This window comes from Hermetia illucens, chromosome 4 (genome assembly GCF_905115235.1).
Source record: "Hermetia illucens chromosome 4, iHerIll2.2.curated.20191125, whole genome shotgun sequence".
Taxonomy (NCBI): domain Eukaryota; kingdom Metazoa; phylum Arthropoda; class Insecta; order Diptera; family Stratiomyidae; genus Hermetia; species Hermetia illucens.
The window spans coordinates 144,134,708-144,159,277 of NC_051852.1; the positions used below are offsets into that span (position 1 = coordinate 144,134,708).

Genomic DNA, 24,570 nt, shown 5'->3' on the forward strand with positions numbered 1-24,570 from the left:
CATAGCCTGTAAGCCCCGGTCGTGTAAGACTATCAAGTGGGTAGTTAACAAGGAGGTAACACGCTGGGCTATAAAAACCCCCTCCGCATATAAATCACCCTACCCAAATGATACAATGACAGTCATTCAAGAACTGCAAAACAGGGTTTTGCCGTGGTGGACTTTCGTCTTGGGTATCCACTTAAGGATGATTTTAGGAAGAATGCTTTTCTCCAAATACCAGCACCCCTTACTCAAAGCAGATCCACTGAAACCACTCTCTACTAGGTAGGTAATTAGCACAGGTGAGAGTCAGTACAGTACAAGCTTTCCTAGACACAAAGGGAATAACGTTAATTCCAACGCCATTGAATAAGTTTTAACCAACATAGGATTAGGGAGGTATCTTACGCATTGGATAATTTCCATGCTACTTAACCAGAGCTATGAGCACAGGTATGGGTAACGCCATCTACCCGTTGCTCTGATTGATAGTGATGAACCAAATTTTAATTATATTCGACGACTTCGTGATATTGGTGTTATTAGTAACATGATGGAAGGAACGTTGGCAAAAGTGTTTCTGTGGCCTACAACATACGGACTCGGGATAAATTTAAACAAACGGAGCTGATGCTATTTACCACCAAGATAATTGTACCTGAATTCTACCTCCCAGAATTAAATAAACAAAAACCGGTTCCTTCCTCAAATTTCCCACCCTAACGTATGGTTCTACTTTGTGGTGAGAGGTGCAGAGTATGAAGTGTAATAAAACGAAACGAAGCACGTGTGCAGATGCTACCGGGGTTCTGCAGTCCTATCTGGCAGATGCTCTCAATATACTCCTTCACATCCTCCTCCTAGACCTCCACATTCAACTGGCGTGTGTGGCTTATAGGGTTCTAAAGCTACGTGAATTCGGAAGTTTAACAGCGAAGCCATAGTAACATCCAGACGAAATATCTCGGTACTCTTGGTACTCGGTACTCTCTCACAAGAAACTGTGCCATGCACCTTCCAACTAACGCAGAGTCGAAGACTGGTGAAGTGTTGCAAGGCTATGACATAGTTTTCTTTACCGACAATTAAAGATGGTCTCTGGAGTTGGTGCGAGAGTTTTCTCGGATACATAGAGCGTCTCCCAAAATGCTCTAGCGAATTCAAGTAAGGCATGATCTAAACCTGAGTGCAAAATAACCACTCTGATCAATTGCCGAAGGGCCACTAAGACTTTGTACTCAGTGGCGATGTTCTCCAAGCTGCTGGAGCCCGCTGAACAATCCGGCGGAGCCCTGAAAGTCACATTTCTCTTGGTTTTAGGTCATAGGAACGAGCTGACGGGCTTGCCAAGCAGTCCCTCAGTGGATAAAGTCCGTGGCCCACTGGCACTGGTTAAGATCAGTTTTGTGGCAGCCACGAACTTCAGTTGGCTTATCGTTGTAGCTCTTGTACTAGATACTTGCAAATGAATACAAGATTACGGCAGGCCACATGGGGCTTATAGGAAACCAAGCCACCAGGCTCGGCACACCCCATAATGTGCACTGCCGAAGCTATGGAGAAAAGGGAAAAACCCTCAGGCACTTACTTTGTTATTGCGAGCGCTTGCTAATGCCGGCTCAGAGAGTCTCTAGCTGTAAGGTGGGAGAGCTTCTTTCCTTCGCGAATGCTGTGCGCTGACTCTGAGGATTTGGCCCGGCTGGACTCTGCCTCACCGCTGTTGCCACTGCAGTGATGGTCTTAGGAGTTTGCGATACGAGCGATGATTGGGAGTCGCAGAAAAACAGCCCTTTGGAACGCTATAGCTATTTAAAAGAGGACCTTCCGCTATTCTCTCCGTACCCTTCCTACAAACTTTGAAGCTTTCACCTTAAAATAGCCCTAATTTAAGCCACGATAACTTTTCAAAGGGAACACATCCTGCTAGTTCTCCAAATGAGCCAGAAAGGGAAAGCCGCGCTTGACAGATTCACCTAGCAAGTTATCCCCTTGGCCTCCCAACTAGGACGGTACTTCTCACATAAATAAACTTTGATAGGACCTAGAATCAACCAAAAGGTTGCAGTTTGGGACTACATAACTCATCCTACAGAAAGGACTCCCATCAAACAATCCAAGCTTTTGACTTTCGGCTTGTTCTTCCTTTTTAACTGCAAATCAACCAAAAGTCTTTTTTCAACTTGGATGGATAAAAAACGTATTTTGAAAAATCTGATCAATATTTGTTCATTTATTCGTTTGGAAAGATGTCGGAGATGGAATGCAAACTGCTGACATGTGTACCCCACATTTTTCATTAGAATCCTTACAAACATTGCAGTCATAAGACAATTGCCAAAACTGCGATTATTTTCCTTATTGCCTTTTTCTAAAAAAGCAGCACCAAATTGGCAATCGTTATCCAACTTTATTAATGAAATGTATTTGCTCAGTCCAAAGAAAAAATACACAGAAAGGAAAAGTTTTTCAAGATAATGAAAAAAATTATATGAGGAGGAAAAGTTATTCTTTTCTTATGTAGATAAACACATACATATGTATTTCCTACACATGTTCATTTATTTATATGGCGGAACATGTAATTTCGCTATACGAAATTGTTCGGGCTTTGATTTTTAGGTTTACCAAGGAGAAATCCTTTGCGTCTCATAGTGAGCTCGTCGTTGTTTGCGCTAGGTTCAAACTTTACTTTTTTGATTCTGACTTCGAAGGAAATATCTTCAAGTGCCCGAATCCAATCAAAGGATATTCCAGTGAAGCAAACAATATCGGTTGCACATCTTGTTTGCACACCGAAGTTGCGCACATAGAGGGTGGCTGAGTGGGAATGCAAGCAAGTATGTACTTCAGCCAAAAACATATACAATGTATCTAGGACGGAGTGAGTGGGTGAATCCTGCAGTGTGACCGTGAAAACTTCAGTTGTACACATGAGACCTTCAGAGCAATTTTCTTGGACTTAAGACGGAGATACAAGGACGATTAGAATTACATGAATTTTGGAATAATGCCCCCTCTCTGGGGGTGGAACTGATTACATACACGTAAATATGGCGGCGATACTGAATTTGATAGTAGAATTATTTAATACGCAAATTCCGATCAGATGAACAGTATCCTCGGGGTACCTCTTTTGGACCAACTAACCTTGATAATCCTCCAACTGCATTAGATATAATTTCCTAACAGTCATTCTCTGGATAAAAGTAGAATTAGCTACTATCAAATTCCTGGAATCCATACATTGAAATGCAAAATTCCAGCACAAACCCCATCTTAAATTTTCCTCCTTGCAGGTATCAAGGCAGGAAAAGTGTACACGTACGTTTGACTGCCCCGAAAAGAGACAAATCGAGTAAAAACCAGAATTGAACACTCCGGCACCGAAGTACTCCGGTCCATGGAGAGTGGAAAATTTTTCAAGAATACGAACAAGCATTTCGTTAGGATTATATCGAAGCAATTTGTTCAGATATCAGCATTCTGGAAGGAGCTGAGCTGAGCATCGGGAATTTTTAAATTACATCCTTTTCTATTTCTTTGCTATTCAGGACGATTCGATGGAATTACGTTGAGAAGATATAAATCGAGGAAAATTTTTTAAATATTTTCCGATGAGAAATTAACTGTTTTGTATGCTTCATGAACTCTTTAAGGTTTTGTTGTTTCGAATAAAACGTTATTGGAATTACTTCATTTTCTGCCACGGAAAGTTTTCTGGGAAATTTGATTCGTCCTACCGATGAAGTTCGAAAAAATAGACAATAAGGTGTAAAGTACCGCAGTTAAATCAATTATACTTCATTACCTTTAAGGACATTGCCGTGTCCGATTTTTGTATTTATTTTTTTTGTAATATGGTAGTTGATCTCGAGATAATAATGATAACAATAACAACAATTACTCACCCCCACCCGGTTGTGAAAGGAGAAGGGATGGATAGGTTCAGTATAAATGGCTGTAGGCTACCGCAGTGTCTCAGAGGGTAGGTGACGAAAGTTCAGGAACTTTGCAGACTTGCAGATTACTCGCTGTAGAGGCTATCACTACACCTGGTAGTTAGGTATAAAATGCAAATCCATCTAATGAGAAGAAGGAGAAATTTGAGGACCAGTACTGTGGTGACTGACGCGGGCTTCCGTCATGAACAGCACGGCATTGAAACCGCTTATTGAGGGGTAATTCTTCTAGGCGCCACGATGACCAGCAGCATTGGTCCGTCTGCTGCAGCTGTTTCTCCACAATCTATGGCGACCACTTCAGCAGGTTCACGTAGGCAGCGGATGAAGGGAACTGAGCAAATGAACCTCTTCATCATCCGCTCTTACTACGAAATAAAGGCGGGGGCGGGTACAACATCTTACCACCACTTGTTGCCCTAGAGATTCGTCGAGTATTTCCCACTATACGCACGTGACTGTGCAGCGAATCGTAAACCAGCACCGCTTTATAACTCGCAGCGACACAGTCCCGTCCACCATCAGGGAACGTGTTCGACTTAAGGTCCCCGCGGACACTGGTAACCAAGAATCGATGTGACTAGAAGCGGCGGCATCAACAACACCACGCCGCACAGCAGGCAACAGTTTCAGTACTCGCCGAAACATTCTTCACCACAGTTCAGATGAGATCTCCGCTGAGGTTCGCAGCGAATTCCAAAGAAGATTCTTTGCATAGACCATGTATTCACAGGTTGCATCTCCAGTAACTCCGGGAATTCTATTTCGAATTAATGATGAGATTGCATCTCGACTGTGTGCTTATATGTATGTCGCTGCTGCAACTACAATCACTTGTGTATTGTGGTGCAGTTACGGCTGTCAGATTTTACGGTCAGAAGATTCGCTTTCGCATTATTGGTTTGAGTGACCGAAGAGATCCAGCATGGAAAATCCGTCTGGAACTTCGCTGGGACTCACTACAGCAGTACATTGCTAGACTGATTTAGATCAGCACTAGCAATGCCAGCAGACGAGTGAGAAATAAAGTGTAGAATGTTTACAAGAACTATATCATCCCCAGTGAAACACCCGTAGTTGAAATTCTGAACACACTAAAGCAAAAACTTTCTGTTATATGCAGTCGGTTACGACGATATGGTGAAAGTCACTCCAGACGTGTCCAGAATGCAACTTATGCCAGGAACCAGCGGAGTTTGTTCAGATCACTCAACGAATCCCAACTGAGCATTTAGACAGTACAACTTTCGGTAAGGAAAGCGAAAAAATAGTGGGCTGTACTTTAGGGGTTACCAAGCAGCAACTAGAGGCCAAAGAAACTTCTTTAGTGTTTATATCGATTATGCCAAAGCTTTTGACAGCGTACCGCATACCTGGCAAATCGATGTCTTACGTTTGTATGGCATTGATCCAAAACAGTCATGGAAGGATGGTATACCACCTTATCAGTGCGTGCATCTTTTTCTTTTCGTTTTGTTCGTACGCGGAGGTGGAAAATCTTAGAAGGACACGTTCACCCCAGCTTCGCCATCCAAACGGCGGAGCTACAACGGGCGCGCTCGGGATTCGCAGCCACTAAAAACCACCTCGGTCTCGCCAGCCCCAGCCTCGTGGGACCACCGTCTAGGTATTACTTCGCGGGGTAGGTTTGCCTTTAAGTGCTCGTCCTTCTCCTACTTGCGGCTTTCCTCCTTCTTTGCGCCTTCAACAACTTCTCCTGTATTTTCAAGATTGCGAAACAAACCGTAAGCGAGTTCTCCTCGGACCTCAGTATCTCCGTAACTAAGTTCTCCGGGCTCACATTCCTGCTCAGCACCTGGTTTAAGCTCCTCCTCTCCATTGCAAATCTTGGCCAGTGAAGTATGACATGCTCTGAATCCTCCGGTATGGCCTCGCATCTGGGACAGTTCGGAGAATCATCTAACCCAAAGCGGTGTAGATACTGCCTGTAGCCATCACCGTGTCCCATGAGGAACTGGGAAATGTGGTAATTGGTCTCCCCATGTTTCCGCTCAAGCTAGACCCTAACATTGGGAATGAGCCTGTGTATCCACCGACCATCCTGCGTTGCCAGAGATCATGCTGTTGTGACCCTGCCGCATTTTTGCGACCTGTATGCGCCTTCATACGTCTTGCATAGTACAGAACACTCATTTTTTTAGCAGAATATCGACAGGGATCATGCCCGCCACCACCAATACTGCCCCATCTGAGGTGGTTCTAAAAGCGCTGCAAACCCTCGACGCCATCAGCGCCCTGCAGACGCCTCTGCTCACACAGATGACGAGTGAAGCAGGATGGAACGCACCTCTCCGCTAGCACCAAACTTCGGCAGTGTTTCGGCCCACTAATATTAGGGAACATTTTAGCGAGTACCGTAATGGCACTGGCTGCCTTTTGGCGTGCATATTCTAGGTGTTCCCTAAAGCTTAATTTGGTGTCAATTATTACCCCCAGGTATTTGATACACGGCTTTGATGCGATCGTATATCCACCGACTTTCACTTTCACAGTGTTATTTTTCCTGCGGTTCGTTATTAACACTGCCTCCGTTTTCGCGTCCACCAAAGTCAGCCCGGCTATTTCTAGCCAGCAGTTTACCGCTCTTACTGTTTCCGTCGCGTAGACCCCCAGATCTTATGGGTGTTTCGCTTTAACAACCACAGCAAGGTTATCAGCAAAGCCGAATACCGTTGTTCCCTCTAGGACGGGAAGAGCAAGCACCCCATTATACATGATATTCCACAACAGGGGACCAAGTACCGATCCCTGTGATACCCCGGCTGCACTTTTGGGGGCCCTATGAGAGGTAGTTTTCTACCAAATTTGCCAAATACCCGCGACACTTATGTCAACCAAAGCCCTTTAATTTTGTTCCAGCTGGCCGAATTGAATGCTTATTTGATATCCAGCGCCAACACGGCACAGCAGCCGCCGGAAATGAGTGATCCTTTTGCCTGGTTTACCACCATCTGCCTCTAGTTTCATTTTGCCAAGAGAGCTGCCACTCGTCTAGAGTGTGTTGCCGTTCTTCGCGAGCAACCACCTCCCTTGGCTCATCTCCCTTGCGCTTGTATATGGCCTGACGCTCCCCAGCAAGAAGGGCAACGGGGATAACTCCCGCGATCACCATCACGGCCGGTTCAGAGACTGTGCGGTACGCAGACGCCACCCGTAAAGCTCCCCATCTCTGTACTTGCGCGAGGCGTCTACGATATACCTCCTTGTTAAGAGCGCCAACCCATACCTCTGCGCCGTAGAGCAGGGCAGACTGCGTTGAGCTCATCAGGAGACGTCGCCTACTAGACGTAGGACCCCCAATGTTTGCCATTAGCCTACTTAACGCCGAAACTCCAGCCGCAGCCTTGTTCGCTGCTGCTTGGATTTGCTCAGAAAAACTCATCTTTGAGTCAAGAGTCAACCCGAGGTACTTTACCGCCGATTTTGACTCGATTATCGACTCGCCGAACGATATGGGACGCAGGGTCGGAATTCTCTTCTTAGTCAGGATGACTACTTCGGTTTTTTCCATCCGCTTACCCGTCGCATCAATATGCCGAGTCTGTTTTGCGCCTGTTCGACAGTGCGTCCAGCAACAAGCGCTGCGACATCATCTGCGTAGCCGACCAGGCACGACTCTTCTGGCATGTCGAATTTAAGCAGACTGTCATAGGTAGCGTTCCAGAGGTCCGGCCCTAGGATGGATCCCTGTGCTACCCCCGATGTGACCTCCATCCACCTTTGACCCTCTAATGTTTCATAGAGCAGGGAGCGGTTCCTCAGATAGTCCCTCAATATCCGTAAGAGATATTTCGGCACGTTGAAGGTATTCTCTAGTGTGCCTAGAATGTCTTTCCATCTTACGGAATTGAAGGCGTTTCTGACGTCAAGCGTTACGAGGAGCACCACCCGTCGAGTTCGGCGGCTATGTGCCTCTGCTCGTCGAACGGCGTCCACGACCTGCATGACAGCATCAATTGTCGATCTCCCTGCCCTAAAACCAAACTGCCGGGGAGATAAATCTCCGGCAGCGCGTATCGCTTCAGCGAGTCTACTTCTGATGAGCTTTTCGAGCACTTTCCCAGCAGTATCAAGCATACATAGTGGGCGGTATGAAGACGGCAGTTCGGGATCGCCTTTCCCTTTAGGGATCAGCGCAAGCCTCGCAACTTTCCAACGAGCAGGGAAAATGCCCTCTTTCAGACAAGCGTTGAATGCGCCGAGCAGTAGGTCTGGCCGGTGTTGGAATACCAGTTTGTACACCTCTGCTGGAATACCATCGGGTCCTGGCGCCTTCTTGTTCTTCATAGAGAGCACTGCCTGTTCCAACTCTTTTACAGAGAAAAGTGGACAGTCCTCTGCGCTCTCCGCGCCGACGCCACCATCCCATACGGAGTGTGCAGGAAAGAGTGCCCCCACAATGCGGTCCATCTGCTCGGCCTTAAGTGAACAGGGTTTCCGCAGAGCCCCGATTTTTCGGGTTACAAGTTTGTAACGGAGTCCCCACGGATCCCCATTCACCTCGTCGATCAGGTCTTGCCAGCAGCGAGCTTTCCTCTTGTTTATTGCGCTGCGGAGTCTCCTTTTGGCTGATTTGTACTCCATCATTGTGGTACATTCCTCCTCCCGGTCGCCTAGACCTTGTGTTAAGCGGCAGAGCCATGGAAGGTTTGCCGCGTCTCGATATCTTCCTGGTCATGGAGACTCCGCAGACCGTCGTTATCGGGTTCATAACTGAATTTACGACAGTGTCAGCAGCGGCGCCACCGCCCCCAGGAGTACTCTTCAGCGTAGCCCCACCTGTTCCCAGAGTTTCGACAAACTTCTCGGTGTTGACTTTCGCGACGTTCCATACACAGAAAGATCGCTGGGGTGGCGCACACCGAGAGTTTGTGTCCACCACTTCGAAAGCAATGTATTAGTGGTCACTTCCAGAACTCGCCACCCGTCCACCAGCGACACCAGTGATTCCGATGCGAAGGTTACGTCTGGAATGCTTCCTTCGCAGCCCGGACGCCGGAACGTTGGGGTGGATCCGGTGTTTAGAACTACCAGTCCTGTTCTCGCCGCCATTTCCAGAATTCGTTTCCCTCTGGAATCTGTGTGAGACATGCCCCATTCAAGTGCCCTAGCATTGAAGTCACCTCCGACCAGGATCCGCCCATCCGTGCTTAAGATAGCGTCCTCCAAAGCCTCAAGCCTCCGACGAAAGTCCGGCATCGTCTCATTCGGCGTAAGATAGACACTAAAAAACGTTATCCCTGAACAACGAATCCAGACAAAGCCGTCCCCTCGGCCTTGGGCAGGTACCCCCAGGAGGGTGCCGTCCCGAACCCAGATGGCAGCGGTACCTGATATGTCTGGGTGCCATGAAACTGGGCCCTTGTTTCGGTACTGCTCACTGATGAGTTTTAAATCAGCTTTGGTCTCCGCAGCGAACTGCGCTAGCAGCTCGTGAGCGGTTGCACTCCGGTGCAAATTGATTTGTAGGATGCGAATCATGTTGACCGTATCCTAGCCACCGTTAAGCGGGCACGCCGGAAACCAAACTGGCGTTCCGTCAAACCATTGCGGAAACAACACCAACCTTTGCTTTTTCCATTGCATAAGGAATATTCTTTCTTTAAGGCACGGCTTCAAGATGTTGGCGAAAAAGTCAGACCTAGTCTTCATTGCCAATTTCAAAGCTCGGTTGGAGATACCATTTAAACCTGGCCTTGTTGTTACCAATCCTACCAGATATTTCTCCGCAGCTCCACCAAAGTTACTGGAGGTATTTTCTCCTCATTTAACTGGACAACCATTTCCTTCACCTATTTTCATGTTGAGGAAACAGAGTGGTAACAATATGTTTCAGGTGGCGCGGACAGGTCACCTGGGGTGATCTCCGCAGCCTGTAGGCCTCTCCTCAAGGATTTACGTGGGAATAGTTATACACCAGCTCTTTTTGCGGCCACGCAGTTGCCTCTGTGCCTCTTCACGGCCGTCGCTACCAGGAAATATGCGGCTCGTAAGCTTGCAATTTCCTTGTTCTACCAGCAGCGAGATTGCCTACTGGGGAAAAATGCTTTCTGGGCATAGTAGCATCGCATGTTTCGGTCACCCATCGGGGTTTGGGTGGTTTTCTCTCTAGCCGTACCAGTCAGGGGTATGTCGGGTTTGAACGTCGCGGAAAACGTGCCCCCCTCAACGGCTTTCGCCGTCCAGCCGAGCATACCACCCGGGATTCTGCGAGAACTCTTTTTCGAACTCGATCCACCATTGATTTCCACGCAGATTGCCTGGTAGTCGGTGTGAATATAGTCCTCACTGATATGCCAAGCGGCTCTACTAGCACTCACGTATGCCAGGTCACTATAGATACCAGGCCCCTTCCCCTGAAAGTGTACGACGCCCCAACATTCACAAGTACCACTTCTAGCTCCGCGAATGCTTCGAGAAGAACACGTCCCCTCACATTAGTTCTCCGGCTGCCCCATTCAAAAGCCCATGCATTACGTCGTCGACCAGTCGTTGAAGCCGATCGATGAACGGAAAGGGTTGTAGGCTCTATTCACCGCATCGAATAATAGCGGGTGTAACGCGCTCGAACCCCGATACCAAGTGAAATCCCGCGAAGTTTAGCGTAGTGCACGAGAGAAAAATTTTCAATTGTGCTGGTCAAGGAAGTGAAAAATGTAGCAGCTCGCAGCGCTTTCTGAAATCTATTCCGCATCACGAAAGAGGTTGCATTTGGTCGCAAATCTTTGGATGGTTCCGTGGAGGACGTAAGCCGTCGAGTCCTCAACCACAGTGGCGAGCAATTGAAGATGTAGAAAGAACATTTCACTAAGGTTCTTAGCCATATCGCATCCGGAGGGGTTTCTCATTTTGCAGATGAAATGACTAATCACCCTAACGTCAGGGATACGGATTGTTGCTCCAAAGAGGAGAAGAAATCATTTCTGCATCATTGCGCTCAATGGAAGTAAAATTCCTTGGCTTGACGGTCTCCCCGCAGAGGTATTTATCGCTGAATCTGCAGTTACCACAGATCTGCAGGTGCCACTAGTGCGGAAATCTTGGGAATCCACGCATTGACAGCGTTAGATTTGCGCAGGCCTGCCACTCGTACGTAGTGTGGTTGGAAGACGGAAGTGCCAGTGAAGAGGATACACATTAAGGAGGGACGTTAATTGTACTGGGGTAGCCCCAGTGGAATCCACTCTCCCAAGAAGTGGGTCGCCCAACGGCACTTGGCGCAGAACAGTAGAGGATTAATTTGGAGCGCCTCGGGAAGCCGAGCAATTGCGCATAGGCAATTGCGCAAGGGCAACCATATAAACAAAAAACTTGATTTTCACCAAAGAAAAGAATGTCCTGCACACTACTACTCAAAATTAGTACGTCCTGCCATTAAGTAGATGATGGTTTCAGGACCACTCTATCCTCAAGCAAAAATAGATGACAAAGTTGGAATTGTTGAAAGTATAGCTTGTTCTCTAATGCTGAAAGGGCTGTGAATTATAGACTTTCTAAACTTTACTTTTGACAAAAATATGAGTGTTCATTTTGCTACGTCGAGGTGTGCTAAGTATATGATGCTCTGACAAATATCTTTAGGTGATTATCTATCCTCCGGAAATGTTCACAACGTATCGTAGCTTTTGCCTTAATTGTATTAAGATGGATATATCTTCAAACTCCGACAGCTAGAATCCGCCAAGAAAATATGCTTGAATCTTTCTTTCAAACATCGCCTGGGTCAATCAACCAATGTTTTCTATACTTGAAATCTTTTCGCGGTCGTCCCAATCTTTAACATTTCAATCTCCACCTAAACTCGGAGCATACACAATTTGCTCGATATCAGAGCAATTTATGCATGCCGAACTGCTTTCCCGGCTTCTTGCAACCAACCCTTCCCCACTTTTTATCTGAAAACTTAATGAAGTCACTTGCTGGTGGCTGCAACCAGCTAACACACTTGCCTGTCACCTAACTTATGTTGATCGAGGAAAATTCGCAACAAATCGGTATCATTAAGAGCCACTTGACTTGAGCACTACACTGTGTAGTTGTGTGACTGCCGGTAATGATTGTTCCCTTGCAGCAAAACGACAGGACGAGAGATCCGTGTTTGGGCCTACTTATGTATCCTGGCAAGCTCTCCGGCGACGAAGACTGTGAGTTCCGTGCAGTAGGACTTTTGAAGGGCGACGATGTTTTCCGAGTGAAGTGGGCACAACCAACCTACTAAAAGATGAAACAATGTACAGTACAAGGAGCAATGGTTGGCTGCATTCAGGTGGTTTTAGGTGTGAGTTTTTACAGCTTAGCGAATTTCAACCGCAGTAGCTGCTATTATCCCTTTATTTTTCCCATTTTCAGAATTGAGTAAAACAGGATCCGATTATAGTCCTATCTGGTCAATCTAATATCGACTTGGTAATATTTAGATAGCGCAACAGCCCCAGTTAACCTTCTCCGATCCTGGCCCAAATTTTCAAAATAAGATATCCTTGCCATTTTGCCTGATTCCCCGAGGGAAGATCTAGGATTCCATTGCTTTCATTCGCACTACCCCCAGTGTATCCACTTGCAATACAGAAATTGCAACATATTGTTAGGCATGCAGGCAAATCGCTCATTTAAGGAACAAATGTAGCAAAAAAAGGATATATGCGACTCTTACATTCATGCGAACGTACGCTTCCCGGCAAATGTACGTGCGGAACGAACGTTCTAACGCTAACGTTGACGATAACAAGAATGCTCCGATGTTGAGTCAAGTGGCTGTACTTGACGTAAGTATAATTGAGGGCCTATCTTAAAGTTGTTTAATGAGAGTTCATTTTGAAAAAAAAAAAGTATAAAAGTGGAAAAGAGAAACCTTCCATGAGGGGCTCGAAACGAAATCTGACTCCCGTGGCCGGATAGACAGACATTTTGAGATTCAAAGCCGCACCATATCACGCAAGTGGAAAGTGGAAAATTGCTGTTGGTTTTCCACTTCTGCATCTCCGGGAAGGAGGTATTTTGTTTTTAATTAATCCTGAGATGGAGAAGCGTTGAAAATGAAAACTAAAAGGTATTTTGTTATGGCTTTATGTACTTTAAGCGGATTATCTTAAGTTCTTTGCACAAGGAAGAAATAGGGTTAATTTATTTAATTAGGCCGAATGGGGTTACTTAGATCACAAGGAAGGATATGGCAATCCTTAATCCTTTTTACGATTGGATTTCTGTGTTGCGAGTAATTTAGAGTAAATGAGACGTCGTGCGTTGGGAATGGCCAGGTATGAGGAAGTGAGGCGGGGGTTGACCTGACCTGGGAGAAGTTAATTGCGAATCGAAGTTAAGAATTTAATTTATTGAAAAAAACATGGTACAATAACAAAAGTTGCTAAATTCGTGTGGGTTAACTTTTTTTTATCTTTTCTGAGTACGGCAAACTTGACCTTTAGTCTTACTACATTATTGAGAATTCATGAATTTGTAATGACGGTTTGTGAGTTAAATTCTTTCAAACGAACGCATCTTGTAGACGTTTATCGGATGGTAAAGTATATTTTAAAATAAGCGCTTTTCCCCAGGAGCAGTACTTACTGCCATTTTTTGTCGGAGAGGATTCCAAGGCTGCAGGGTCTAGGTGCCTGAATCCTTGAGCCTTGGGAAAATCAGAGATTAAAATAAACGGAATAAATGGAGGAACGTTTGCGACCTTCGGATTCTTCAGATTAATATCAAGTATTTGACCCTAGCTCGTCGCTATGGGATATGAGAAATGAAATCACATGGAGCCCATGAAAGTTGAGAACGTCAGGCTCAAAACTTCCGTGCAAGGAAAAATATTTCCAAGAACAAGTGGAAATACCAATAAAGCAATCAACGTCAAAACGAAATAATATGGTCCTCATTGTCCCCTAAGTTTGACATAGCATGCAACAACACCTATGTGCACCGCTTCCGATTCCCAGTAATGTACTTCAATTGCCCCCAACGATTTTCCAAGACTCTTCCTCCAATATTCTACAACATATAGTTCTAGGGCAACCCACTCATTGGACATCTTGGGATAATTGGTTCCATTCAATCACATATTCCGCAGTGAAGTTGTTGTTCTTCGATAATACCGCACCTACCCACCGCCATTTCTGTCTTCTTATCAACACATCCAGGGGCATCTTCATTAGATGCTTGTCTCCTTTTGCAAATCCAGGGCAATATGGCCATTGTCCATAGCTCGGTGTGAGAGGAAACAAATGTTATCAGCGTAGTCGAGGTATTTGAGAAACGACGACATAGCCCGTCGGACCCCTCCAAGTCCTGCAACCAGGACCGCATAAAGAACATCAGCGATAACAAAATGCAAAAAAAGTATCTTTTATATACTTCCAAAGATTTCAGGTTCCTAACATTTAGAAATGAGTAGAAGTAACAACTCTACAGAGATTGCAGGAACCGCTTGTAAGAGCTCCGCAAGGAAACCGTCAAAGTCAACGGCTTTGTTCCGTTTGAGTTTGTTTATGACTTCCGTTTGGATAGGAGGTCCGTATGCGCGTGCCATGGTGGCTTACCATATCATCTAGGAGAGGTGCATCTTGACCGGATGTTAATTCAGACTCATAATGAAGTGCTCGCTCCCTTCTTCAGCTACTCATCATCGCGGAACAGAAGCATTCCTTTCATGTCCCTCACAGGACCACCAGAAAAGTCTTGCCATCACCAGGAAGCTGAATGCCTCGCCAACGGGGAAGTTACTTCTGTTGCTGTGCACACTTCTTTGAATTTTCTGCACGTCTCCATGATAACGAAGCTCCATTGCATCGCGTTCACCCCGCGACCACAGCCAGCAATAGAGCTCTCACCTCCTCACATTTATCCATCTGCCCCTGCGTTTCCATAGCTATACGCCTTTCTTTCGAGACGCGGCCAAGAAATTCGTCAGAACCGGAGAGAAGAACGACTTGCGATGGCGGCCCAACTCTCATCGACGTGGTTTGTTAAAGGGTTGTTTCGCTTGAAAAGGAGCAAAACTATCCCATCGTTTAATGATAGCCGGATCGCAAAGATGCAGTAACAGAAACGTAAATGAAGGTAATCGGCCACCAAATGGCGCTGTTTTTCAATATCAATGTTGGCTTCTCTTTTGTTACACCCCAGAAAGCTACTTCTACTGCTAAACGCAACTTGGTCGAAGTTAGCCGATGACGAGGCGATTAAAATTACAGAAGTTTACAAAGAAATCAAGGTGTTGACAGAGCCCACCTAGGCGTTTAAATCGCTCACCACGATTACAACGTCCTCTCAGTGCAATAAAGCTTCTCCTGAACTGGGTGTGACACTTAGCAAGCATCTTTCTTCACTATATCGGAAACCTCCATTGACAATAGCAATGAACAATGAACAACCGGAATCTTGCAGTCAAAATCCTGCCGCCAACCTACTTCCAGGACATGAGAGCGAGCCTTGTGTTAACCGTCAGTAACACCGGATTCGCTTTTGCTGTCACTAGACTTTCCAAAGTACAAAAAGACAGTGCCAGCCATGGCAAGTGGGAGAGGAGTAATATCCAGATTCCCACAATCTCACTTAGGCCCAAAATTTCGAGCTTATATCGCATCGATAATTTTATCGGGGAGCGTAGGCAAATCCCATAAATCAAGGGTTTATAGTCCACAAAGAAAATTGATTTGAGAGAATATACTCCGGCGTGTTCATGAAATAGACAATCTCTATTCAGTACAAGCCGTTAAGCGAGGTAATATGGACTTATCAACGAACATCTCAAAACCAAAATTTACCGCAATGTCTTCCGCCCTGTCACCATCTATAGTTCTGAGTGCTGCACGACTATAAAAAACAATAAACGGTGCTTCGCGGTAATGGAGATTAAGAACCAGAACCAGAAGAAGAGTAAGAACATAAAAAATCCGCGATAGATGTGGGATTGCATCGATTTTGAAAAATTGCAAGAGATTCGTCTTCAGTGTCATGTACATCTAATTCGCCCAGACGAGAATTCATTTCCCTGAGCATCGAAGTCGATGGGAAATGATCAAAAGGTTGGTCAAAACAATGGTGAACTGATACCCAGATGATGATTTTCGAGCCCCTTAACTCCTTAAGTTAGGTTTTTGACCGAGAAAAACGTCACAACCGTCGCAACCGTCTATTATGGACAAAAGAAAGCTGGAAGATCAGACACAGTCGGCCACTCGCAAGAGGATGAGCTTAACACTTGTTAAAAAAAGTCAAGCGACGACGGCTTTACGGTTTCTTACCAGGGCAGAGGCAAATCGTCAGACGCTGCCTCACCTCTGCCCTGGGAGCAGCGTGCATTCTCAAAACGAATATTAACACTTTTATTTCGCAATTACAATCATACATCGACTATCCAATGCCACACATTCGACAGTTCCGCTGAATGCAATCTTCACTTGGTCGCCAAGTTAAATCTTTCCACAAGCATCACTCAGTTTTTTGATGATTCGCTCTTCTATTTTGCCTGCGCAAACAAAACACATTTTCATTTTTTTTCGCTTGCGAAAGAGAGAGGCTAATTCGTCACAAGTCCTTCGCGGATCCACGCCGCGCCTCCCCGCTTTCACTATGAAAACCACGCCTTCGCTTCTAAGGGTGTGGTATATATCCCAGAGAGGTGCAGCTCCAGCAAATCTCGATAAACTATAGCCGAAATATTTCTTGCTGCTTCGGTAGCATGGCTGCCATTATCCCATCTGTGCCCGGTGATTTTAATGCAGAGAAGCTCATCCGATTTTATCCTAGGCAGTTACCGATTGCATACCTTCCAAGCTAGGCATTGACTCACAGTCCTCGTCGTTAAGAGAATTGGGTATGAACCAGCAGCTAGAATTGCGTCTGAACTAGCAGCTGCGAGGTTTCACCAGAAGATTCCGTCCAGGAGGCTTCCGACCTTTTAGGAAGCGATGAGTTTCCATGTTCGCCATCCGCTAGTGCATTCAAAATCCTGGCAAACGTCCAACCTGTATCGCTTTTCAGCAGCCTTGATGGACGACTTTTCCCTCTAAAGGCAGTCCTTGTATGGCTGCTCATATTTGAGGTTGTAGCAGATAATGAAGACCCTCCTAGTCAGCGTCTGCAATTCATCACAGTGGCAACATCTTCTTTCTCAATTTAGCAGGTCATGAAACTTTGAAAGCGGTTCAAGTGCCTTTTCCGGAGCCCCCATCTTTGATTCCAATTCATCGGTTGTACCAATCTTACCAATTTGCCCGCCAGTGAGTTTATTCTGTATAACTTGACTAAACTTCCTCCAGTCGATCCTCCTGGAATCTTTGAAAGGGATGGAGACTTCTACAACGAGATCTAGACTGAAAAGCATCCAATTATGAGTTGAGAATGGTCTGTAGTCAGAAACTATCCAGTCTTCGTACTAAAAATCTCAATGTTGGTCAATATTGTGATAGAAGGGACCTCCTCCGGTTTCTCCGAGCTGGAAGAATGGAAGGTTGGTGTACTTCCTCTCACTTTTCCATTGATTTCCGAGGTATCCCAAAGCGTATGTCTTGCATTGGCATGTTAAATGTTGTAGTTCTTCTGCTGGAATTTATCGGTCGTGGAGCAAGTAAACCAAGCAGACATGCACGCTCTCTTGAACTCAGGTCCTGGCACAGTTAAGCGTGCAGGCCCATACTGACGAAGATACATGCTCTCCTGTGCTATGGAATAAATTGTAACATTCGCGTTGGAGCCGTTTGATGGTCCGGCCTTCTCCGATCCAGGGCTCTTGAGTTAGTACGAGGACAATGCCGTGCTCTAGTTGGAAGACCGGCAGATTAGCTGAAATGCACTTCGAGTGCTGCAGATTTATATGGGATACTCTCGGCATTATCTGCTTGAGTAGGGAGTTCATTAGTTAACGTCGAACTGTCGACCTTCATCTCCTCCAACCACTCCACCTCCAACTGGATCTGGTTTGTTGTTTGGTCTCACAGAGCAGAATACTTTCACCTTTGCATTCCTGACTCCGAACCGCACTTTATAACTCACCTTTTCCAGTGCCTGCAGTCACTCTCCATTTATGCGAAGATATATATAGGTTAGCTGTTTGCCTGTCATTATTCATGCGAATGTTCCCCAACCACATGCGGGTGACCGGCCCCCTGAACGTTTCGCTGTATGGGATGACTTTGTGATTTACTCCCTCCCAATCTTCGCTGATGTTAGCGACGCACAAACCGAAGAAGTCCCTGGAAAGCTGGTCCTCGCATGTCATGACATGGACACATGGACCATTTGAAAGGAATTAAAGTAAAGTACACTTTGCCGTCCAAGATGTACTCGATAATCATCTCCAACAATCTGGCCTCAACACTGTTTCACACCTCCAGTGCCAGTTTACAACTGGCGAAATTACCATTCTCAAGTGCCACACGTAAGTGACTCCCGGCGGGGTCACTGAATTATTTCGTAGTTCGTACCTCGTCGGCCGGCTTTTGTGGTTTGTTGCTGGGCGTCCGGTACACTCTGCTCCGTTTATGTTGCTGTTCAACCTCATTTCGAGGTCGATTGCGCTTGGAAGTCACTCGTCAACAGTACCGGCCCCCTATTCTTTGCAGTCTTGCTGAGAATATGTATACGCTTCTGGTACTTACTTTTAAACAGGAATCGAATAGATTTCCCTCCCCTTCTTTGTTGGTTTCCGGTGACCAACATTCTTGTGAGTAGTTTCTTTTGGGGGGACCTCCGACGACGATGGTTTCAGGTCAGGAGCTGGTATTCGCTACACCAAGTTCGCGGGAATCCGTCTACCGCCTCCCTCCGGTGTTACAACTGGTAAATACTGTCGCCATCGACGGTAAATGTCTCCTGGCTCCTTGATGCCAGCAGCTCGCCCTCCGATGATGTGCCTGGCGTTTAATCTTTGGCGCCTGGCGTTTAATCTTTTTATTTCTTGAGTTCATATCTTGGTACCACAACCCGAGAAAAATACCATCCGGGATAGTAAGGGTCTCACTGGAAACTGAAGGTGCCCAAGTTATTCAGAGTCCGCATTACTAAAGACCAAGCTCCCGTTCACCCAAACCTTCACCTCACCAACTTATCTGATCTATTGTCAATAAAATCTTTCCCGGCGGTTCTACTTAGAAGGAAGATTCTCAAAACATTTTGCAGTCATTGCAAGTCCTTGTAGCATATTTATTTCAACATTTGCAACTATCCTGAAAGTATAATTAGTATTCACCAAACAACGACATTGATCAGTTTTCACTACTCATCCTGATGCCGTGTCGATCTTCCCATTAGCGCAAATACGAAATTTGCAATTAGAGTTATCACATGAGCTTCACCTCCAAACGTCCAATGCAATCATTGCGAAAGCTGTGCCAGGTCCAGTTCTCATGCATGCACACATCCATCTATCGAATTCGAAAATCTATCGACTGTTCCCAAATGCAATGCACCACGTTGCATATACGTAACAAAAATTCACTCCAAGCCCAGATGCACGTCGGGAATGTGCATCACATGATGACGGCTGGCAATGAACGAGGAGCTCAGAAGAGATGTGGCAAAGAACGAAAATAAGGATGCGGATGAGGTCATTAGAATCATAAGTCATGCTCCAAGACATGCCAAGCGCAATCTATTTTCAACGAGTGAGTACGGACGATAGATACGAGATGCGAGTGCACGATGACGGCGCTGATGCTCCACGCCATTTCCCATTCCACTCACGTCTTCACGTCTTGTTGTATTCCCTGAAATAAACGATGTCACGACTGCAATTAATACGAATTACTGAGGTGCAAGATCAGCTGTTTCTCCACAGCATTTTCCGTCCGGAGCGAAATGGTAAGCCTCGTTCTGGGGATAAGAATAGCGATATCGACGGGGCATGGAAATCACTTGGAGAATCTTGAATGGGAAAAGCGGATACAGTTGTTATTGAAATTAAATGAACTGAGCCTATTTACGTCATTTTCCAAGGGGTGGAAAAGGTGTCGGCATATTCCAGTAAATGGACAAGTTTTTTAGCCAAGGAGCATTACGTGCATTAATCCGTCTTCAGTCCAAATGCATCGAACTATATTTCTTTAAAATTGTAATTCAAAAATTGAGTTAATGAAAAGCATTGCTTTGATACGCTTCCTCCTCCCCGTTTTTATCAGCTTCATTCATTCATACCCATTCATCCGCTTTCCAGAGACTCCAATGATTTCCGATCCTTTCTGTATGCACGTTTTCAATCATAGGATGTGCTTGTAATGCAAGCAGTAACGTCGGCAATAAGAAATATTAGTCCTGAACTTGCACTCACGGAGCGAAAAGTGGATTACTATCTAAGAATGATGCATTTAGGAAATGTTTATAAATTTCACTTTAATGCAAAGCGCTATTAATGTTAGATTACTATTTTGCATTTCTTTCGCAACGTGAGCATGTTCAGCACAAATGGTGCATACTAAGCGAGTTTTCCCTGAAATATTATTTCGTAAAAAATGAACGAAATCCTCCCACGTTCGGCTGCTAAGAGACTTACTTTCAGAATTTATAGAATGATATGTATATTAAAGTATATGTTCTGGATGCTGAGATTTTCAATGATTTTAAGGAACTTGGAATGCAGGGAGAAACTTCCATGTAAGGGTAATGATCCTGGGGACACAAGACGGTTAAAATATAGATTGAAGCCGACTACTGAGCACCCAACTATATCTTACGGAAAAGTTACGAACAATGACTGCTATTGACACCAGAAGTTCACTAAACCTCGACAAAAATATTAAGAATACCTAACAAAGGTAAACCATTCTGATTATCTGATGTACATTGAAAACCAATAAAGGCGCCCAACGTGGGGTCTACGAGAAAAAGTTACCAGTTCGTTCGTTGGAAAATATGTTATGCGGGTTTGTCTCTTCCACACGGCGACTAAAAATCACCACCACGAAATGACTAAATTTACCTCCGATTCATTTGGAGGTGAAACGGAAATCTACTGAAAAAGTATATAGGTATGCCACGTGAAAATGCGGGAATCATACGGTCTTGCGTCCATCTTTAAATACCTTGGCAAACATCAGCTGGCTCTATTGTCTACCAGGACCATGGTTGCCATATCCATCGCCATCATCACAAGAGAAGAATGGTCAATAAATGGTCAAGAGTCCTTTGGAATTACCGACCTAATAATCTTCACCGACCGGTCAGCCAAGGGAGACGAATCGGATGCAGGGGTATTATCGAGAAATCTAATTTCGGAAGGTGGGGCACCTCTCGGGAAAATTACGAGAAAAATTGCGGGGTTGTACCATTTGTTGTTGTTCCGACAGTCGGGCAACGTTATCAGCACTAAACAGAGACACCATATCAAGCCGGTTAGTCCGAGTTGCCCCAGTTGCTGCTGAAACTTGGTAGACTAAACGAAACATTTTAGATGTGATAATGAGGAAGCAGACAAACTGCATCGCCAAGGGTCTGCATCCACAATGATGGAGCCAGTTTCAGCATCTGGCGATCCACTGCCAAGCCCAGCCTGAAGAAGCGCAAGAATTCACCCAGCCGGATGAAGAAATCTAATTCGTGCCGGCAGAGAAAGAACCCGGGTCTGCTGGATTGGCATTTTTGTTGTCCCTTAAGAAGTGGAACATGAAAACCCTTCATTTTTTCTCCAACGAAGAATCCGTACATTCCTCGCCTCTGGTGAATGTTCTCCAATTCGCCTGCGACCGCTATAGCGGAAGGCCATTGAATCTCCGGGAATAGTACAATGGCACTACTGGCACTTGGTATGTCCTTCTAGCCATTGGAAACACGACAAAATGCGTCTTCGCTAAAGCACGGTAGTGAAAGTATCCCCCCATTGAAATAAATAGTAATAAATAAATATTACGGCAAAACTAAATGTCAATCCGGTGCAAATATGGTCTGATGTCTGTCTCTCTGTCTGTCTGTTACACCCGATTTACAGGGCGCAGAATACTCGTTACTGAAGACCTTTCCGTAGTACCTTGATCTGTAGAAACTGGGCAACTATGTAGGGGAAAAATTAATGACCCGATGTTCTGCTTTTTTATTAAAAAACTTTGGTCCTCTTCGTGAAATTTATTTATTTAATCCATTAGAATTTATCCTATCCTATCCCATTTTCTTGACTTGATAGGATAAATCGACCGCTAGAGTTGGTGACCAAATGGGCCCGTTTTATGGCATTTTGCATCACTCTTGCCAGAACTTCTTGCGACAGATTCTCGCATTCCTGGCGAATATGCTCCTTAAGGGCTTCAAGATTCTGAGGCTTGTTGATGTAAACCCGCGACCTAAAAAAATTACATACAATGAAGCTTGGCACGGTGAAATCGGGTGATCTGGCCCGCCAGTCAAATCACCAAAACCAGAGATTAAACACCTCCAGCGTTATCAGCACACCACGCTGTAACAGAGCGTGTGTAATGGTTCTTCGTGGATGATACACGGACTTTCGGTGACCCACAGCAATTATTTTGTTATTCACGGAACCGCTAAGTTGGAAATGAGCCTCATCGCCCATGATAACTTTCAATGAAAAATCGTTCTCCTTCGTTCAGGTTCAGGATGGCTTAAGCGTAAGTGAGACGCGTAGACGGTCAACAGCTAACAGCTAATTCACTGCATTTTGTAAGGAAACATCTTCAAATTTTTGAAAAAAATTCTGCATAGAGTCTGGCCGATGTTCCGGCCTCCTCTTCGAAATCACGGGCAATAGCAGCGATATTCTCAGCCGAACGACTGCTCCTGGGCCAGCCAGTCTTGGGGATCTTCTCAAGTTGTCCCAGTCTCTTCAAGGCAAGTGACCAAACACCGCATTGTTTGTCCAATTGGTGTCTGATAGCCAGAAAATCAAGGCTCCTAGATATTTATGCGTTGGCTGCGACTGTATGATATGTTCACCAGTCCTGATATTTATCGACGTTTACTTCCTTCGCTTTGTGATCAAAACTACTTCGGTTTTATGTTCTGCGAGCATCAGACCAGCTGCCTCTAGCCAAGACATGATTTCAAAAATTGCCTCGTTTGTGAGTACCTCGATCTCATCAATACCTTATGCCATGATAGTCACTACGATAACGTCTGCGAAGCCAATGATTGACCCTCCTTTGGATAGTTCCAACTTTAAAATTCCGTCATACATTATTATCCACTGGATAGGACCGAGGACTGATCCTTGTGCAACCCCGCACGTTGTTGTATACGTCTTGGCTTCATCGTCCGAATCGTAACAGAATATCCTCTCCCGGCGAAATTCCATGGCTATGTGCACCAGGTATTTATTGGGCTCCATTTTGCCGTATTAAAGGCATTCTTCACGTCGAGAATAACTACCGCGCAAGATTTATTGGCCTCCATTGCTTTTTCCGCAATTTCCGTCACCGTGCTGATGGCATTGACAGTAGATCTTGCCTTTCGGAATCCGAACTGCCTGTCTGAGAGACCACCCTCCTTTTCTGTGATTGGTACAAGCCTATTAAAGATGACGCGTCCACCTGTCTGTCCATCTGCCTGTTTATCAGTCTGTTCGTCTATTTGTCGCACGTAGTTTTCTCAGAAACGGTTGTACCGATTGGCACGAAATTCGATAGAAAGCTTGGATTTGTGAACTTCCACATATGCGGTGAATTACATTACTACACGCTGAGCCTGTTGGTTGTTGCGCTGTTGATGATAATCACCACCAAAAACGAACTTGAGTCAATGGGGCTACTCAAACTTTGCCTTTGATATCGGAGCATTTATGCGAACACTGTATCATAAAATGAAACTATATGCTGCCTTAATAAGGAACTCGAGACACCCCCGTTTTGAGCCGAGGTCCACCAATTCAATATCCCTAAGAACTGTCTGGCTTATCAACAACCGAGCGGTCGTAGTATCGCTCATAGATTTCGTCGTTAAGTAGGTTAGGTGCCTTATGTAACTGAAGTCGACGTAGAAATAGCCCTTGACAGGACAGGTAACTGGAAGGCACCAGGAGTTGACAAGATTCACAACTTCTAGCTGGAGCGGTTCAAGAATACTCACAGGATATGGGCAAATCAATTTAATCAGATGATTGCCGATCCTGATTTAGTTTAGAATTGTTCACGAAGGAGATAACTTTCCTCATCCCCAAGGAACAGGGTGCCTCTTGGCATGGCGTGGCATTTTCCAAGGCGACTCTCTCAGCCCGTTGTGGTATTGTTCAGCAAGGATATCGGTATGCAATTAGATTTGGAGAAATGTCGCATAAAAACAATTGTTCGGGGAAAACACACCAACAATGCAGGATACAGCCATAATAACATCCAAATTGATGGTATAGATTCGGACGACGTCTACAAATACCTCGGCATATTACAAGCAACAACACCTGCTGTAGTAATAATCAAATCTAAGTTGCTGATCTACTCCGGAACTACGGCCCTTGACGGATGATATGAAGCAGACTTGGAGACTACAAAAGATCAAAGTAGTCCCAGTGGTAATTTCGGCGACGGGATTAGTCCCGAAAAATATACATAAAGCGCTAAAAACGCTCGATCTTAGGACTGGACTAAACATGGAGATGCAAAAAGTGGTTATCCTTGCAACCTGTGCTATAGTTCGCAGAGTCCTGTCCGGCAACAATCTGACCTAGTGGGCT

General features: G+C 45.3%; 1 protein-coding gene across 1 annotated transcript in view; it reads left to right on the top strand.

Moving 5' to 3' along the window:
- Positions 1-24,570, top strand: part of LOC119653550 (homeobox protein 5) — a 1,045,448-nt gene that overhangs the window by 50,206 nt on the left and 970,672 nt on the right. The gene's annotated exons all lie outside the window — the stretch shown is intronic.